The sequence below is a fragment of the Nicotiana tabacum genome, chromosome 10 (genome assembly GCF_000715075.1).
Source record: "Nicotiana tabacum cultivar K326 chromosome 10, ASM71507v2, whole genome shotgun sequence".
In the NCBI taxonomy this organism is placed as follows: Eukaryota; Viridiplantae; Streptophyta; class Magnoliopsida; order Solanales; family Solanaceae; genus Nicotiana; species Nicotiana tabacum.
Genome location: NC_134089.1, coordinates 68,712,418 through 68,728,406, shown reverse-complemented (window position 1 = coordinate 68,728,406; position 15,989 = coordinate 68,712,418).

The window sequence follows — 15,989 nt, the reverse complement described above, 5'->3', positions numbered from 1 at the left end:
CATGGCTGCCCCCCTCACGCCTCCACTACCTTCAACACAACCACCACCACCCAGTCCAACGACGCCTCACCCTCAACACACACACAAAAGCGCACGTCATTCTCCATCGTCCCATCGACCCCAACACGGGCAGCCATGGATGCTTTCCCCTTCATCCTCACGTCGAAACCATCCAAACAACCAACGACATCCATGGCTGCTGCCCGTTGCTGCTTCTTCTCCTTTACGTCTGCTCGTTGCTTCTTCTTCTCCTTCGCGTCGCTGCTGCCATGGCTGCAGTTTCCAGCTGTGGATTGCTGCTGCTGCGTTCTTGTTTCTTCACCTGATGCTGCCTTCTGCTTTGTTTTTCAAACAACACAAATGACCATCTTCTTCGATGGTCCGTTCGTGGTCGTCTTCGGCGTCAAGTTATTTTGGTGCGATAATCATTTCCGGGCAGATTTGTTTTCGTTCAAGTTCATCATCGTTCCGATCTGGTTAGTTGGTTTAACCAATTCGTGTTTATCGTTTTTCTTATTTTTCTTCAGTTTGTTTCATTTTCTTGTTTATTTTTAGGTAGAAATTGTTAGTAATTATAATGTTTTTAGATTTAAGTTGAAGTTCAATTAATTATTTCTTTAGTTTATTTTATTAATTTAAAAGGATTTAGTTTTAATATAGAAGAGTGTTAGTTTAAATCGTTTGAATCCGTCATGTTTGTTGTTTAATATAGATTTAATTCATGTTCATTTTTTGTTTGAAGTTCGTTTTTAATCCAGTGATTTAATGTGAGTTTATGTTTTGGTTTTTAATTTTTTGATTTAGTTTGAATCATGTATCTTTGTTGTTAATATTGTGGTCTCCTTGCTCATTCATTTTTGTCTAAGTTAACCAGGATTAGTTCCCAATATGGTTAACTTATTCCCATTAATTTGATGTTGTTCAATCTGTGTTCATGGAATTTGTTGTTTGAATTTGTTTAGAAATTGGTTATATTTGCTATATTTTGGTTGGGATTGATTAGGTGAATTGGTTATAGCTGACGGGGATAGATTGGTAAATTGCAGTACGTTCAGGGGTAAAATGGTAATTTCAGTAAGGTCGGAGGGGTATTTTTGGAATTGAACATTTGAACAATTATTTAATCTGAGTGCTCTGTCCACTAGGCATTAACAATATTAAAATAATATAGTGGGGGACAAGACATAATGTAGTGGAGGGAATAAAATAATGTAATTATTTAAGTTAAGCATGGGGGACAAGATATAATGGAGTGGGGTTGATATATTTGTTTAATGTAGTGGGGGACAAAACATGTAGGCATGGGGGACAAAGGAATTAAATAAGAAAAACATTAAGTAGTGGGGGCAAGGCATGCAATTAAAAGAATATTTCGGGTTAGTGGTTCAAGACAAGAGTCTTGCTATAAATAAGAGTCATTTTGACATAGAAAGGGGAGATATTTTTTAGGAGGATTTGAGGAGGAGATTTTTGGAGAACATATTTTGGGATTTGAAGAAAAAAAAAACGAAAAGGTTGGACATTTTTGGGAACCTTAAGAGGAAATTCTGAAACATAGAAAGAGAGTCTGTAAGGTTTAGTTTAGTTCAACTAGTGTTGTTCCATTGAAAACGGAAAAGAGCTTCAGCTTTATCTGTCGAGTGTATTTTCGAATCTTCTCTTGATTACTGAATTCTTGGGGTGTTTCTGCTCGTGCTTTGATTAATATTTGGTTGTTTAAGCTGCTTTGGGGTCAGTTACTGGGATTTGTGTTGCTGGTTGGTATTGCTTGGAATTTTAATTTGGTTTTCTGAGTCGCTGCTGTTGGGTTGCTGTTGCATTGCTGTGTTATTACTGCTGCTGACTCCTCCTTCTTTTCTTCTTGTACTGCCATTTCCAGACATTTGTACACTCTCGGTTTAAAGCGAAATGAAGTATTAACCAGGCTTTGTTCCTGTTGAATTCCTCCTGTTTAGATTTGTGCTTGAATATAATTTTCCTTTCTTTGTATAAAAATGTAGTTGACTGATTAATGAGTAATGGGGTTGCATATGTATAACTTCTACATCTAATAATGTTAGTTCAAATTAATCAAAGAATAGTATTTGTTTTGATATTATTGTGTGTCAATCTCGTGTCCTAGTGTTATTAAATAATAGAATATAGAACGAATTCAATCTTTCTTTGTACAAACTCGATTGCAATTTTTCATTCGCATTAGCCGTAAACTAATAACTAATAAGTTACATTTTTTTAGCATATAATTAATTGGGAGATTTTCTTTTATTTTTAGAGAAAAACTTAATAGAACAAATGTAGTCACTGTAGGTTTATCCTTTTAAATAAAAATGAGACGAGCCTCGCCAAATAAAATGCACAGATTGCGGGCCCCTCACAAAATGTATGTGTTAATTACTTAGAATTCGGGATCGGCCGCTTAGCGAACTTCACGGCCTTTTTCCCAAAATAACCACGCGTTAGTCTCTCTAGGCACGTATTTAATAATGTTACCTCCCTAAACTCGAGTGCACATTTATGTGACTCAAATCCAAATCTCAACGACGTTGAAATATGTCTCTAACCACGGGTACATTGATTGTGACGTGGTCCGAGATGCATTTCCACGACGTTGCAAATTCTTTAAAAGAATAATGAATGAGACGAGACTCGACAAATAAAGTGCACAAGCTGCGGGGCCCTCCATACATGTTGGTAAAATTACTTAGACTTCGGGATGAGCCGTTTAGCAAAATTCCACGGCCTTACCCAGAAATAATAAATATGCTAATCGCTTTAGGCGCGCATTTTAATAATCTTACCTTCTTAAACTCGGGTGTGCATTTCATGCGACCCAAATCCAAATCCCAAAACATTGAATAAAAATACGTTCCGGATTGCGGGTGCATTTCATGTGACGCAATCCAAAGACATGTTTTTTTAAACGATGTTCACATTATTTTAAAAAATATAATAATAAAAGCGGTAAAGAGTTAAAATTTGCACATGAGCTCATAATTGTATAAAATCAGATAAATAAGGTGAATATGACAGTTGAGTGACTGTACTAGAACCACGGAACTCGGGAATGCCTAACACCTTCTCCCGAGTTAACAGAATTCCTTATCCGGATTTCTGGTTCGCGGACTGTAATACAGAGTCATTCTTTTCCTCGATTCGGGATTAAATTGGTGACTTGGGACACCCTAAATCTCCCAAGTGGCAACTCTGAAACAAATAAATAAATCTTGTTTCGATTGTCCTTTAATTGGAAAAACTCCTTCACCCCTCGCGGGGGTGGCAAAAGGAGGCGTGACAGCTCTGGCGACTCTGCTGGGGACGACAACCCAGAACCACTGGTTCAGGGTTAGAAATTCGAGCTTAGATAAATTGTTATATTTGGTTTTATCTGATTTTGTTACATGTTTGGGCTCAATGTGCTAAATGATGCTTTTACCGCTTTGATATTATCTGAACTGTATATAAACTGTGCCGAAACCCTTCTCTTCTTACCTCTGGGGAGGAGCTCGCTGGTCGAGACTCCCTATTCTGTTAGTGTCAATACCTGAAATAAGAAAGAGGCCGGACAAGTTACAAAGTCGGACGATCCCGCGGGTCCCCGGTACGTAGCCCCCTCCTCGACTCGAGTTGTCCGCTCGGGTACACAGTCTAGAACAAATACCCAGGTTATGAACCTAGAATAACTCAGCTTCATGCCAGATCCCTAGTAGGAACGTTTGTTTGCATCACGTGCATTTGACTTTGGAGGCTCAACACAGGGGTTGGGTCTGTCTAGGACAGGTGTACCAAAAAATGAAAATGACCATCCTGATGCATCTTACTTGCTGCTACTTGTGCATTTATTTGATTCGGACTTGTGTGTTGACCAGCTTTTGAATATCAGTAATATTATGAAATTGAGGAAAAGAAAAAAAGAAATAGCGGTTAGGGAGTTAATTGTTTATTTTTGAAAAACAAGCAATGCCCAAATACTGTCGAAACTCTGCCATAATTTTGAGAAAAATGGAAAAAATGTTTTATTAGTTTGTTTTACTAAAAGCAAAGGAAAAATAGAAAAAAAAGGCGTTGTTCGGTCTTGTTGTCAAAAATAGAAAAGGAAAATAGTTTGTCTTCCCATGAAAAGTGAAAATGAAAAAGAGTTTTATTTTTAAAATAGTTTTTTTATTTGTTTATGAAAATGCCAAAAATGAAAATGAAAAGAGTCGTGCTTTGAAAGTGGTTTTGTTATTTGCTGCCAAAAATGAAAAAAAATCCTGTTTCAAAATAGTTCAGTTAATCTCCCGAACTACGCGGGTTTGATTCTCACCGGATGTGAGATACGTAGGCAACCATCATCGGGTCCAACCTCCCCTTTTGCTAAAATAACCAAAAACAAATAAATAAACAAAAAACATGTCAAAATTTTAATAAGTCAGGTGATGTCCAACCTCCCCTTTTGCAAAAATAGCAAAAAAAAATAAAAATAAAAATAATATATATATGTCAAATTTTAATTTCATCATAAAGAAGTCGGGTGACGCTGTTTTGTCAAGACATAGCCGAATGTTCCCGAAGGGGACGCCGGAAGGCTGACTTTGCATAAACAGCCACCTTTTGGGTCATGTTTAAGATTTGGTCCAGTTGACCCACACAGCCTTAAAAAATCTTCGTCCCCGAGGCGTTGAAAGGCCGTGTTTGCAATATTGAGTTTTCTATTTTGAAAAACAATAAAAAGAGTCATAAATAAGTCGGGTGATGTTGTTTTTGTCAAAAATAGCCGAATGTTCCCGAAAGGGACGCCGGAAGGCTGACGTTGCATAAACAGCCACTTTTGGGTCATTGTTTCAGATTTGGTCCAGTTGACCCACGCAGCCTTAAAATCTTTGTCCCCGAGACGCTGAAAGGTTGTGTTTGCAACACCAGTTCTTTTATTTTAATTTAAAAAAAACAAAAAAAAACAAAGAGTCAGCGGTCAGGTGAATACCGTTTGGATTTTGGTCAAAGTAAGTCGAGCCAGCTTCGGCAGTGTCTTAAACCATTCTTTCCGAGATAGCCTTAGAGTATCTTTCAGTTGTCGAATGGCTATTTTCGTAAAAGAACGAACAAGTTTGTGAAAGGTCGTAAAATAGTCCTTCCCGGCCTTAAAATTCATGTGAAATTGAGAAGGGGCCACGTCTGAAAAATAACCATTTGGTTAAAATTGGCATATAAGGGAAGGAATCTGGCTGTTTGTTTTTGAGTTTGTAATTCTTTGATTAGAGTATGCGAGTTATTTGATTTTCGAGTTCGTTTGTTGTCTTTTGTCAAAGTCTGTTAGTATGGTCAGTTTTTAAACTTTTATAATCAAGCTTGTTTTATTAGGAAAAATTGAAAAAATAATAAAATGTTTTATTGTTATTTATCTTTTATTGGTCCGAACTACGCAAGGTCTGATTCATGCGGGGACATGATACGTAGGCAATCTACATAAGGTTCGACCACCGCTAAAAAGAAAAAAAAAAGTGAATAAAAAAAGAGAGAGAGAGAGAGAGAGAGAGAGAGAGAGAGAGAGAGAAGAAAAAGAGGGAATAAAGGGTTTCCGAAACACTTCAAAAAAGGCACAAATAAAACAAGCTGGGAGGATGCATGCGGTAGGAGCAAAAACATGTTAGAAATGGTTAACTGCCTAAGAACATTGCATCCCCCAACATGCAATTGCAATATCTGTTAAAACTCTAACGCTAACAGGTTTGTTGTTTGTCCAATTCCATCCAGTTAGTTGTTAAAGCGTACTGGCACCATACCATTATCAAACAAGATCAAAAGGGCCTATACCAGAAAGCATGACTGGCTCAGAAAATAGTGTTGAGTCGGAAAGGACGGCACATCAGATGCTGAAGGAGGCGATGGCCAATATAGAAAAAATGAGATTGGAAATGCATGAAATGCAGCTAGCCATGGCTAAGGTGCAAAAGGGGCCCGAACCACTCGTCACTCCTACTCCCCCACCGGGACACACGCCGGAATACCCTTCCCCCGGCCCTTCAACAAGCTTCCCCATTGCCCAATACTACCAAGGGGAAACTTCCTATAATCCCCAAGCTCCACCACCCAAACAAAACCCTCCTCCGCCAATCGTCCCCGTCTTCGGGGCACCTCCACCAGCCACACTGCAAAGATCCTCCAGCGAGCCGTTGTTTCAGGCTCATGATAACCAGTATTATCCTCCTGAACCAACCTTTAAATCACCCGAACCATACACTTACACCCCTCACCTCCAACTCCCAGCAGAAACTGAGAGGCCGACTAAGAATCCGGAGCAGGATGAAGTGCTTCGTAAAATGAAAAGCCTGGAGCAATCGTTCCGGAGTATGCATGGATTGGGCAGCCAAGTTAGTGCGGTCTACAAAGATCTGTGCCCTTTCCCTGATGTGCAATTGCCGGCAGGTTTTAAGATGCCCAAATTTGATCTATACGAGGGGCATGGTGATCCCATGGCACATATGCGAGGTTTCTGTAGTAATATGAGAGGAGCAGTGGAAAGGATGAGTTTCTGATAGCTTATTTCGGTCAAAGTTTAAGTGGGTCCGCACTCGAATGGTACACGAGGCAGGATCCTAGCAGGTGGTATACCTGGAACGATCTAGCACAAGCATTTTCGGGTCACTTCCAGTATAATCTTGAGATCGTCCCGGACCGTCTCACACTGTTAAAACTTGAGAAAAATCCTGGAGAGAGCTTCAGTGAATTCGGATTCCGTTGGAGGGAACAAGTAGCAAGAGTCGATCCACCAATGAGGGAAGGTAAAATGGTGGACTACTTCTTACAAACTTTGGAGCCAACTTACTTTGGTCACATGGTGGCGTCAGTTGGTAAATCTTTCAACGAAGTAGTAAAAATGGGTGGTATGATCGAAGAGGGACTCAGATCCAACAAAATTCTGAGCTATTCGGCGATTAAAGCAACCACTCAGGCCATCCAGAGCGGCGCGGGAGGTGCGCCTCAGTATTATCCTCTGAACAATGTCCGGTCACATGTTCAACCATCAGGTCACCCCCTATGGCGAGCACCAGCACCACATAATGCATTCTTGCCTTCACAATGTTTTCGAGCACCCAACGACCCTAGAAAACAGGGGCAGGGAGGGGAACAAAGGCAAAGAAATAGTTTCACGCCGATTGGGGAGTCCTACACAAGTTTGTTTGAAAAGTTAAAGCTTTCTAGCCTGATTGAACCGCTCCTTGGCTATACTCCAGACCCATATGCAAAAGGATTTGATCCTGCTGTACGATGCATGTACCACTCTAATGTCCAAGGACATAGCATTGAAGACTGTCATTCTTTGAAAAAGGAAATAGAAAGAATGATTCAGGAAGTCATAATTGTGATCAATGACAGTGACAGGGAGCACGCGAATCCTCTTGAGAACTTGTTGACTGATGTTGATAATACTGAAGTTGGTGATGGTCTTGGCAATGTTGATATAGAGCTCAATGGCTAAAATGTCGTGCTTGGTAGTTGGAAAGACACTCCATTTTTGGGTCAGCCGGAGAGGATCTTTGATGGCTTATTTTGTTGTCATTTCTGTTGTCTAGATTATTCTTAGGGTTGTAATCCGGATATTGTCTTGTGTCAAACCCTCTTATCCTTCCATTTTTGCCACAATGGTTTATTTAGTTTTGTCCAGGTTTGTTTTATGGTGTACTTTGGTTTGTTTTGCTTACTTTGTTATTCAAACCATTTCACCATTAGTCTAATGCAAAATCTGGTCTTTTATTATTTCTAGTCATCATTTTTTGTTTAGTCTTTTTATCATTTTGTTCAGCGCTGATTCTAGTGACATGACATGCGCACATAGTTTGGGCCTAATCTTAAAAGTTAATCATAAAACCCCGGAAAGGTGATCAGAACATTTAAAGGAAATAAGGACGGTTTGAGATTATTCGGAGCTCGAGTCATGTGGAACTGGGGCAAGTAAAACATAAAGAAAACCGTTAAAGGCAAGATTCGCCAAATTGACATGAGGGTCGTTCATGATAATGAGAGTGAGAGTGTTGCCCAACAGTGCTTTAGAGATGACAAATGAAAAAGCAAATGTGTGAATATAGTTGTCAAGTCCAGCACCATCAGAAGAGGCTACAAATCTTTGTTTAAATTATGTTGTTTGCACTTGGCATGTTTTGAAGACTGGAATGACGAAGGCATTTTGTTCTGCTACCTAAACACTTTATCCTTCGTTACCCCTTTTGAGCCTTATTTATTTTTCTTTTCATACCCCTCATTCGGAATCAGTAACAACAGGATAGAAACACAAACATGGAAGATAAAGAGAAAGAAAAAAAGAGAAAGAAAAGAAAACAACAAAACGACAAAAGAAAAAGGAGAAATGAGAAAAAGAAAAAAAAAAGAAAATAATAGGTAAAATGAAGAAAACAGAGGAATTGGGAACTTCGTTTGACCTGATTCCTCAAAGAGGATACGTAGGCGCCTCACGGGTCGGTCATAGGGTGCATAATTTTCATAATGTGCATAGTGTAACATAGTGTAAAGCAAAAAATAAAAATCCCCCAGCAAGAAACTGGAGCAGAAGTTATGCTTGATGTAAAGAAAGCCGGTTCCGAAGGTTGTAATTTTGAACCCCGAATTGATTTGTTTTTGAGCCTTTAAAACCCTTTCTTTCTAGCCTATCCAAAATCCCACATTATGGTCCAAAGAAAGACCTTCTGATCAGTCTTCAAAAGATGCCAAGTCAGACAAATGAGAGTCTTACCGGGGAACATAACACTCTGATCCACAGCAGAAAGGACTCTGATCCCTAACATAAAAGAAATAAAAAGAGAGTCTTATGGGTAACACCCCAATCCCCAGCAGAGAGAGTTATATCGGCAACACTCCAAATCCCCAGCTGGAAAGTAATACAAATGAGAGAGTCTTATCGGTGAAAATCTTCACGGGCACCATAAGGCGATGAAAGCTGAGAGAAAAACCAAAATGAGAGAGGCTTGATAGTGAAAACCCTTCGGGCACTACAAGTCGAATAAAGATTGAGAATCAGACGGAAATCACCAGACAAAAATTGTGAAAGGCGATTAACAGCAGAGGATAGGTCATATGTGCATGTCATGACCATTAGAGTCGGTATCTGCGTTTGATAGGTTTTTATTTATAGTTTCTTTTGTTAAAGAGTCATATTTTTCCTTTGTCTTTTATTTTGTTCCTTTTTATCTTTCTCCTTTCATAGAAAAATTCCCCAGTAGAGTCTGTTTGGTCAGAACAAGTGAAAAATGACTTCAAAATATGCCATCAGCTTTCCAATTATGCATGATGAGATCTGACTAGTACATCCAAGTGGTATAGTCAGCAAGGAACAAGCGCGAGCCAGTGTCAAGAAAGATATCCCCAACAAAAGGGAATTAACAAAAGGATTGACGAGTGTCAAGAGGGATATCCTTGCCGAAATCAAAGGTTATAAACCTCAAGGCCAAGGCCCGTGGACAAATCAAGGAGAGCAATGAGCATGATTTGGGGAATTCATACGAGACTAAAAGTCGGGGAAATGCCAGTTTCCAAACTGTGCCACAAAAGAAGAGGGATATCCCCAGCAGAAAGGGATCATCCCCAGCAGGAATATCATCCCCAGCAAATAATATCATCCCAAGCAAGTTTTGATAGTGTAATGGAACGCAGAGCATGGAAAGAGAAAAGGAAAAACCATCCCCAGTAGGAGTATCACAACCAACCACCACGTTTTAAACTAACAAATTTTGTTTGATTTGAAACAGGTAAAGGAAATGGCATTGATGACGGAAATGCATGCCACAAGGGAGATTATCAAAGTGTGGCAGAAAATTTTCCTTTCATTTAGAAAATTTTCTCGAAGTCAGGTACCCATTTGGGGAAGAATAAAGATAACACCAGTCTCAAGGGAAGTGGTCTTTGAACCAGTATTACCCCCAGCAAAACAAGTTTTAATGAAGGAAGTTGTTCCCCAGCGGACTGAACAAAAGGATGAAACTTGTGCTCGGAAAAAGCAAAAGGCCAGTGTCATTCCCAACAGCCTTCCGAAGAGTGAAGCACTAGTTTTGAAGGAATCAAAATCCCCCAGCAGTGTTATCCTCGACAACGTTATCCCCAACTGATAACATTTTATCCCCCAACAGTTAAATAAATAATTCCCCAGCAGTGTTATCCCCAGCAATTTCGAGGGAAGACAACACAAGTTTTTAAGGAAAACAGTTCTGTAAGAAGGTAATTCAGGAAGAAGGAAATGGTTCATGCATAGGAGACGCACTTCCTAAATTACTTTCATTCATAGGAGACGCACTTCCTAGTTTAAAATCAATAAAGTTTCACCCATAGGAGACACACTTCCTAAGTTTATTTTTACCCCAGGAGACGCACTTCCTAAGTTTATTTTTTACCCATAGGAGATGCACTTCCTAAGTTTATTTTCATGCATAGGAGACACACTTCCTAAATTATTTTCATTCATAGGAGACGCACTTCCTAAGTTTATTTTTACCCCAGGAGACGCACTTCGTAAGTTTATTTTTACCCCAGGAGACGCACTTCCTAAGTTTATTTTACCCATAGGAGATGCACTTCCTAAGTTTATTTTCATGCATAGGAGACGCACTTCCTAAATTATTTTCATTCATAGGAGACGCACTTCCTAGTTCAAAATCGTTAAAGTTTCACCCATAGGAGACGCACTTCCTAAGTTTATTTTTACCCCAGGAGACGCACTTCCTAAGTTTATTTTACCCATAGGAGATGCACTTCCTAAGTTTATTTTCATGCATAGGAGACGCACTTCCTAAATTATTTTCATTCATAGGAGACACACTTCCTAGTTCAAAATCGTTAAAGTTTCATCCATAGGAGACGCACTTCCTAAGTTTATTTTTACCCATAGGAGACGCACTTCCTAAGTTATTTTTACCCCTAGGAGACGCACTTCCTAAGTTTAATTTCATGCATAGGAGACGCACTTCCTAAATTAAGATCTCATGCATAGGAGTCGCACTTCCTAAATTAAGTTTTCATTAATAGGAGACGCACTTCCTAGTTTAAAATCATTAAAGTTTTACCCATAGGAGACGCACCTCCTAAGTTTATTTTACCCCTAGGAGACGCACTTCCTAAGTTTAATTTCATGCATAGGAGATGCACTTCATAAATTAAGTTTTCATTAATAGGAGACGCACTTCCTAGTTTAAAATCATTAAAGTTTTACCCATAGGAGACGCACTTCCTAAGTTATTTTTACCCCTAGGAGACGCACTTCCTAAGTTTAATTTCATGCATAGGATATGCACTTCCTAAATTAAGATTTCATGCATAGGAGACGCACTTCCTAAATGAAGTTTTCATTAATAGGAGACGCACTTCCTAGTTTAAAATCATTAAAGTTTTACCTATAGGAGACGCACTTCCTAAGTTTATTTTACCCCTAGGAGACGCACTTCCTAAGTTTAATTTCATGCATAGGAGACGCACTTCCTAAATTAAGTTTTCATTAATAGGAGACGCACTTCCTAGTTTAAAATCATTAAAGTTTTACCCCTAGGAGACGCACTTCCTAAGTTTATTTTTACCCCTAGGAGACGCACTTCCTAGGTTAAATCATTTCAGTTCATTCGTAGGAGACACACTTCCTAGGTTAAATCATTGAAGTTTCACCCCTAGGAGACGCACTTCCTAGGCTGGGTCTTTCGGGTTATATTTTTGCTTTAGGAGACGCACTTCCTAAAAATGAGAGTTTACCACTAGGAGACACACTTCCTGATTTTGGTTCATACAGGTTTTACTCGTAGGAGACGCACTTCCTAGTTTGGTTCATTCAGGTTTTATTTTTAGCAAACGCATTTGCTCGTCAGAGTTTCGGGAGACGCACATCCTGGCCTAGTCGTTAGTTTACTCTCACCATTGCATATAGTATAAGTGGTTTACAATATTGCTAACAATTCACAAATCTTCCTAGTGCAAACTGGGGCAGAAAATTTCCTTTGTTTTGTCTATTTTGTAGAGGTCAGGAGCCCGCCTGAAGAGAGGAATGGCGAATTTATTTTCAAAGTTGTTGTTGAGGTCAGGAGCCCGCCTGAAGAGAGGAATGGCGATTTACTTTCAAAGTTGTGTTTGAGGTCAGGAGCCCGCCTGAAGAGAGGAATGGCGAATTTATTTTCAAAGTTGTTGGTTGAAGATGAGAGCCCGCCCATATAATAGAGGAATACATTGCAAGTCAGTAAAGCAGAAGAATCCAACAGGAATACCCAACAGGAAACAATAAAAATCCCCAGTACCGGAAAGCAGAAGGTTGCAACAAGAGATCCCAGTGCAAATTCAAGCGCATGAGTCAAAAGGAAGAAAAGACGCATCTTGGAAGAAGCGGCCTGTGAACATTAAATTATGCCCAGCATAACAAATCTGATGAAGAAAGCCGTATCCCCAGAGGAACCACTGAAAAGCTTAATGAAGGAAGCCATATCCCCAGCGGACCAGACAGTTAGAATTGGTATCCAGAGAAGCAAGAGGCCGGTGTCATCCCCGTCAGTTCTTGGAAGAAAGAAGCACCGGAATAGACACAAGCCGACAAGAAAGCAAGGCATCAAGAACAAATGGAAGATAGATGGGATCTTATAATCCGTAGTCTAGCCTAGCTTTTTGATTTTTCTTTTAAGCACGGTGTAACAAGGAGATCGGTAAGCAGTAATAACAGCATGCAATAGCAGTAACATTGCAGTCCCATGGTAGTCCCAGCTACCAAACCTTCCCGAACTACATTAACCTGATTCCCTTCTAGCCAGGGATATGTAGGAAACCTTTGAAGCAAGGGTTCGGTTAAATCTTTTTCAAAAAAATGCTTCACACGGAGTACTCGGATGGGCAAAAATCGCTCACTTTATCTTTGCACGAAAACCCTTCGTGTCTTCGGGCAAAGAGGGGCAGCTGTAAGCACGTGATTTTTGCCCTATGAAAGAATTACTCCCAAAAAATTCAAAACAAAACGATTTTTCTTTGTGTGCAATTTTGAGAATTTTTGTGATATTTTTGGATAATTATTTGTATTTTTGTCTGTGCGTATTTATTTGTTAAATTAATAAAAAATACAAAATATGTCGCATTTGCACTTAGGATTTAATTCCACAATTAGAAGTAATTAAGTTTGTTTTACAAAAAGAAAAAAATCGTAAAAATAATGTACGTTGTATTTTTAGCATTTAACGTCTAAATTGTGCGATTTTATCGTTAATTGCTATTTAAATGTGCAATAATTGCTATTTGAAGTTAATTAGTATTTTTGATAAGTTAATTTACTTTATAACTTAATTTAGAATTTTAGTTTTATTAATTAGGAAGTAAAAGAAAAGAAAAGAAAAACACAAAGAAAATCGGAATTGGGCCTCTTCTTCAATTTTGAACCCCAGGCCCAAATATACCCAACCTTCCCCTACGACCCGGTCCATTTCAAACCGGGTCGACCCAGTCCATAACCCAAAACCTCACCCCACCCTTTCTATTTTTCATTCTTGAACAAAAAAAAGACAAACCCTAAAACTAAACCTACACTACCCGCCCCCCTCTCTTTCTCTTCTTCTCCAAGACCACACCCCTCCAAGCCCCAGCAACCATGGCTGCCCCCCTCACGCCTCCACCACCTTCAACACAACCACCACCACCCAGTCCAATGACGCCTCACCCTCAACACACACACACACAAGCGCACGTCATTCTCCATCGTCCCATCGACCCCAACACGGGCAGCCATGGATGCTTTCCCCCTCATCCTCACGTCGAAACCATCCAAACAACCAACGACATCCATGGCTGCTGCCCGTTGCTGCTTCTTCTCCTTCACGTCTGCTCGTTGCTTCTTCTTCTCCTTCGCGTCGCTGCTGCCATGGCTGCAGTTTCCAGCTGTGGATTGCTGCTGCTGCGTTCTTGTTTCTTCACCTGATGCTGCCTTCTGCTTTGTTTTTCAAACGACACAAATGACCATCTTCTTCAATGGTCCGTTCGTGGTCGTCTTCGGCGTCAAGTTATTTTGGTGCGATAATCGTTTCCGGGCAGATTTGTTTTCGTTCAAGTTCATCGTCGTTACGATCCGGTTAGTTGGTTTAACCAATTCGTGTTTATCGTTTTTCTTATTTTTCTTCAGTTTGTTTCATTTTCTTGTTTATTTTTAGGTAGAAATTGTTAGTAATTATAATGTTTTTAGATTTAAGTTGAAGTTCAATTAATTATTTCTTTAGTTTGTTTTATTAATTTAAAAGGATTTAGTTTTAATATAAGAAGAGTGTTAGTTTAAATCGTTTGAATCCGTCATGTTTGTTGTTTAATATAGATTTAATTCATGTTCATTTTTTGTTTGAAGTTCGTTTTTAATCCAGTGATTTAATGTGAGTTTATGTTTTGGTTTTTAATTTTTTGATTTAGTTTGAATCATGTATCTTTGTTGTTAATATTGTGGTCTCCTTGCTCATTCATTTTTGTCTAAGTTAACCAGGATTAGTTCCCAATATGGTTAACTTATTCCCATTAATTTGATGTTGTTCAATTTGTGTTCATGGAATTTGTTGTTTGAATTTGTTTAGAAATTGGTTATATTTGCTATATTTTGGTTGGGATTGATTAGGTGAATTGGTTATAGCTGACGGGGGTAGATTGGTAAATTGCAGTACGTTCAGGGGTAAAATGGTAATTTCAGTAAGGTCGGAGGGGTATTTTTGGAATTGAACATTTGAACAATTATTTAATCTGAGTGCTCTGTCCACTAGGCATTAACAATATTAAAATAATATAGTGGGGGACAAGACATAATGTAGTGGAGGGAATAATGTAATTATTTAAGTTAAGCATGGGGGACAAGATATAATGGAGTGGGGTTGATATATTTGTTTAATGTAGTGGGGGACAAAACATGTAGGCATGGGGGACAAAGGAATTAAATAAGAAAAACATTAAGTAGTGGGGGCAAGGCATGCAATTAAAAGAATATTTCGAGTTAGTGGTTCAAGACAAGAGTCTTGCTATAAATAAGAGTCATTTTGACATAGAAAGGGGAGATATTTTTTAGAAGGATTTGAGGAGGAGATTTTTAGAGAACATATTTTGGGATTTGAAGAAAAAAAAACGAAAAGGTTGGACATTTTTGGGAACCTTAAGAGGAAATTCTGAAACATAGAGAGAGAGTCTGTAAGGTTTAGTTTAGTTCAACTAGTGTTGTTCCATTGAAAACGGAAAAGAGCTTCAGCTTTATCTGTCGAGTGTATTTTCGAATCTTCTCTTGATTACTGAATTCTTGGGGTGTTTCTGCTCGTGCTTTGATTAATATTTGGTTGTTTAAGCTGCTTTGGGGTCAGTTACTGGGATTTGTGTTGCTGGTTGGTATTGCTTGGAATTTTAATTTGGTTTTCTGAGTCGCTGCTGTTGGGTTGCTGTTGCATTGTTGTGTTATTATTGCTGCTGACACCTCCTTCTTTTCTTCTTGTACTGCCATTTCCAGGTACACATTTGTACACTCTCGGTTTGAAGCGAAATGAAGTATTAACCAGGCTTTGTTCCTGTTGAATTCCTCCTGTTTAGATTTGTGCTTGAATAGAATTTTCCTTTCTTTGTATAAAAATGTAGTTGACTGATTAATGAGTAATGGGGTTGCATATGTATAACTTCTTCATCTAATAAAGTTAGTTCAAATTAATCAAAAAATAGTTAATTTGTTTTGATATTATTGTGTGTCAATCTCATGTTCTAGTGTTATTAAATAATAGAATATAGAACGAATTCAATCTTTCTTTGTACAAACTAGATTGCAATTTTCCATTCGCATTAGCCGTAAACTAATAACTAATAAGTTACATTTTTTTAGCATATAATTAATTGGGAGATTTTCTTTTATTTTTAGAGACAAACTTAATAGAACAAATGTAGTCAGTGTAGGTTTATCCTTTCAAATAAAAATGAGACGAGCCTCGCCAAATAAAACGCACAGATTGCGGGGCCCTCACAAAATGTATGTGTTAATTACTTAGAAT